The following is a 4,439-nucleotide window of genomic DNA, read 5'->3' on the forward strand; positions in this document are numbered from 1 at the left end:
GCTTCACTCGCGACGCTCACCACCCGCCAGCCTGCGGGCCACCCGCCGGCCTGCGGGCCACCATGGTGATGGCAAGCCGCCGGAGCTCCACCTCCGAGGACGGGCTGCGAGGCCTCTTGCAGCCCCTGGAACCATGGCCCTCCAGGCCGCATCTGATGCAGACGATGTCGTTTGTGCAGTCACGCTGGAAGTGACCCTCTCTGAGGCACCTGAAGCAGAGTCCCTCCATGTCCGGGGAAACCTCACGCCACGCTGGGAGAGAGTCGGGTGGGAAGACAGGCGCGCTCTCGAATCCCGTGGCTCGCGATCATGGCGGCGCCTCCAGAGCATCTTCTTGGAGGGGGGAGCCCGAGCCCAAGCCTGGCCAAGGCGGCGATAGCCCTCGGCCTGCGCACCGCCCGCGGGGGCTGCCACACCAGCGAGGTCACACCCCGACCGGCGCGCGCCAGACGAGACCTCCACGCCACCCGCCGCATCAGACGACTTTGAGCAGGATGAGATCCCCAGCCCATAGACCACAGGCCGGTCACCAGCACGGCGGGAGGGGCCGGCCACGGAGTTCGGACTCGTGGCCATGGGACCAGAGCGACGGAGAGCGGGGGGAGAGGGGGGGTAGACGGCGTCGCCGGAGCTGCCGACGGCTGGAGAGGGAGGACGCCGGCGCCAGAGTGGCGCACGGCGGACGGGGCTCCTAGGTCGCGACTGCTAGCGCGGGAGACAAACCGGACCTCTCCACCTAGCTTTCATATGAAGGACTTGCTTTCAAATGGACAAATTAAGACCAAAATTTGGCCATCCCTATATGCTAGTACGAGCTAATTAAACTGTCAGACTATTCCAATTGCTAAGTAGTTCCAATGAAGTACGAGCTAATTAAACTGTCAGACTGTGCTTCCCTCCTTAGGACATAAGGTAGCTCCTTGGCCCTGCAACAACTCAGTTTAGGCCATACAAAATTCAGCAGTGTAAAAGAAAACACAATATTTCAACATTCATGCACCAAACATGGACCAAACTTCCGCTGCATCGACAACCTTGAATTTCAGTACCATGAAATTCTAGTCTATGTCTCTCAGTACAGCAGAAAATGTAAAGCGGGGACAAATGTGCAACTCTATTGAAGAAATAGTGGTCAGGCATATAAATGAAACACAGATAAGTCCGTCAGTACAGCACAAAAAGTAAAGCAAAAATCATCGAGGATAACTTATTACGTCAAATCAAGCTGGGACAAATGTGCAACTCTATTGAGGAAATAGTAGTCAGGCATATAAATGAAACACAGATAGTCATTCATCTGCGAAGCCAGGCAAACTTTTCTACTAGTCAAAGTTTCTCCCATAATTACTAGTAAGAGAAGTGACCTCACAGAAAAGGTTGGAAGAGGTAACTAAAAAGAGAAGTTCAGCCCTCGATTAGCAGTCCAGAATATGTAGGCAAAATCTCTAGAAATGGTTTCAACCAGTGCCCTGTTCCAGAAAAGAGTGATATTTTTCAGGCAGTAACCCCTTATATTCCTGACATTTCCCCCCTGAAGCAAGCGCAGTCAATAAGCCAGCTGTGGAAGCTTCAAGGGTGAAGCTCCCCTCGTCAATTTTAGACAGATAAGTCCCAGCCCTTGGCATCTCCCCTCTCTGAAGTAACCTTCTAACTATAGCATTTAGCATACGTGAGTCAGCAGCACACCCATTCTTCTCCATAGAAAGGAAGAGATCATCAGACTCTTGTAGAGAACCTTCTTCAATAAGTTTTTGTATCATTAAGCTATATGTAATAACGTCGGGCACTAATCCGTTGGCCCAGATACCGTCAAACAAATCTTTGGCTTCTGCCTTCCCGCCACATTTAAGCAATGCACCAATCATAATATTAAAAGTGATAACACAAGGCTTAACCTTCCCTTCCAACAATTCCTTGAAAACAACAAATGCATCATCTATCCTTCCATGCTTAGAGTAACCATCAATCAGTATGCTATAGGTGACAACATCTGGTTCCATGCCAATTGAGCACATATTGTCAAGTAACTTCCTCACTTCATCCATCTTACCAACTAAAAAGTATCCATGCATCAGTGTGGCATAACTACGCACGTCAGGCTTTACACCCATGTGTACCATCAGATCAAAGATATCTCGGGCTTCCATAGCCCTTCCATTTTTGCAAAGGCGGTCCATAACTGTGGTGAAGAACACGGTATTAGGATAGATGCCGCGATCCAACATCTCAGAAAATAGTTCATGAACCTTCTCCCATTTGCCACAAGAACAGAAACCACTAATAAGGGGGGTGAAAACTATGATATCAGGAGCTAACCCTTCAGTTATCATTTGATTGAATTGGGACATAGCATCATCCATTCGGCCAATACTAGAAAGCAAATTTATTACCGCTCCATAGTTCACAACATTAGGGTTCAATCCTTGCTGCCGCATTTTTGTAAATATATGCATTACCTCACCAACCGTTTCTTCTTTAGCATAAGCAGATATGAGTATGTTGTAGCCATAATGATCTGGTGAAATACCATTATCATCCATCAACTCAATGAGACAATTCATATCATAAAAAGATCTTTCCATAGCATACCCATGAAGCAGAATGTTGTAGGTAGTAACGGTCGGTTTTTGGCCCAAACTGATCATAGAATCAAAAATCTTCCTAGCTTCTGTGCATCTTCCGCTCTTGCAAAGATAATCCATCTGTATACTGTAAGTTACAATATCTGGTTGAACACCATTTCTAGACATTTCCTTGAAATCCGGTCCACCTCTTCGCACTGTCCTAGTGAATAATATCCATGTATCAGACTATTATATGTGGTAACATCTGGCAGAATTCCTCTATCAAGCATCTGTTCAAGAACATCCTCAGCCTTGTCCATCGCATGAACCTTGCACATGCCAGAGATGATTGAGTTCCAGGTCACATCATCCGGCGAAATTCCCCTCTGTGGCATTTCACAAAATAGGCTGTAAGCCTTGCCTACCTCACCCTCTTTCAACAAGCCATCGATTACAGTGTTATAGGTCACCACATCAGGTCGGCAGCAACCTCGTCCATCCTCAACCATAATGTTAATCAGCTCAAGAGCCTCTTGGCTTCTCCTCTCATTGCAGAGACCCTTGAAAAGAATGTTATAGGAGAAAATGTTCGGAACACAGTTAAACTCAGGCATTATCCGGAGTACAATGTCCATTGCATAACTGGTCTTCTTCTCTGCACAGATGGCCTTGAGTAGGTGGCTGAAATTGACAATAGCTTCTGCTGTAAATCCCAACTTGATGACGTGTCCCATGGCAGCGTGTCCAAGGTCCAAGCGGCCAGCACGGCAGCAGCAGTCGACTAGAATGCCATAGGTGATATTGTGTGGAGGCACCTTGGCTCTTGCAACACGGTTGAAGAGGGAGACGCCAAGCGCGGGGCAATCACGGCCGACAACGGTGAGGAGGCAGTTGATGGCGCGGACCGAGGAAGGCCCAGCAACCTGGATCAATTCGTCGAACAGGTTGAGTGCGTCGTCAGTGCCAATGTGTCCGGCACGGTACCGGTCTTGAATTTTCCGCTCCAAGATGCGTCTGCTCATAGCTCCAGGGGGAAAGCGGCGGCTCATAGCTTCACCTGGCCTGAAGAATCCCTCGCCGCCGCTCACCACCAACCTACGGGGACGGGCGCAGCCTAGGCGATAACCTGGGGTAGGAAATATCGAAAGCAGAATTAGGAGGACGGGCTTGCTCCATGGCTCGCCGCAAGGATGTTCACCATCGAGCTACAGCTTCTGTAGGAGGTACGCTGCGACTTACAGGAGATCTGGCCGCCGGCGAGATGGTCGATGCGGCGACGGCGCTGAGGAGGGGGGCGAGGACGAGATCTCCGCCAGTCGCGGCCCTGACGCTGGGGACGACGAGACGAGACGGCCCTCCGTCGTGCGCTTCCACACCGGCGCCGGCGAGGACGGCCCTCGCCGCTGGCTGCTGTCCCGGCGCGGAGACGGGTCCGTGGTTTGCAGCACAGCAGTTGTGTGAAACAGCAAAGGGCGTCTTCACACCATTTGGCATCTCTACACCTGTACTACGCAAACGGGTTTACAGATTTACCCTTCGAGCAACTTCAACGGCGCGACCCATTTTGTTCGTCCACGTGCATTTGGATCGTCGCGGATAAAACACCAGCACAACGCGTCGACCCAAACTCAAAATGAGTCCGCTTCGTGTGCGCGCCGACTCATGGACGGACACGCCGTGCGTCCCGTCGGTGTTCGCCGGGGCCCCACATGCCGACCGCTCAACAACCACCCGCGGTCGTATTTAATGGGAGTCCCTATCTCGAGTCGGCCTGGCACTGTATGGAAGGGCCGCGTGCCCGTCCTTTTTAATGGAAGTGTGCGGTGGCGCCGGCCTCATCCACTTTCATCTCCCCGTCCATATCTGGTCTAGCTT

The 4,439-nt window shown here is 51.0% G+C and overlaps 1 pseudogene; it reads right to left on the reverse strand.

Moving 5' to 3' along the window:
• Nucleotides 1-1,215: 1,215 nt before the first annotated feature.
• Nucleotides 1,216-4,016, reverse strand: LOC119325984 (annotated as a pseudogene).
• Between the last annotated feature and the right edge of the window lie 423 nt (nucleotides 4,017-4,439).

Source organism: Triticum dicoccoides, chromosome 6B (genome assembly GCF_002162155.2).
Source record: "Triticum dicoccoides isolate Atlit2015 ecotype Zavitan chromosome 6B, WEW_v2.0, whole genome shotgun sequence".
NCBI classification, from domain to species: Eukaryota; Viridiplantae; Streptophyta; class Magnoliopsida; order Poales; family Poaceae; genus Triticum; species Triticum dicoccoides.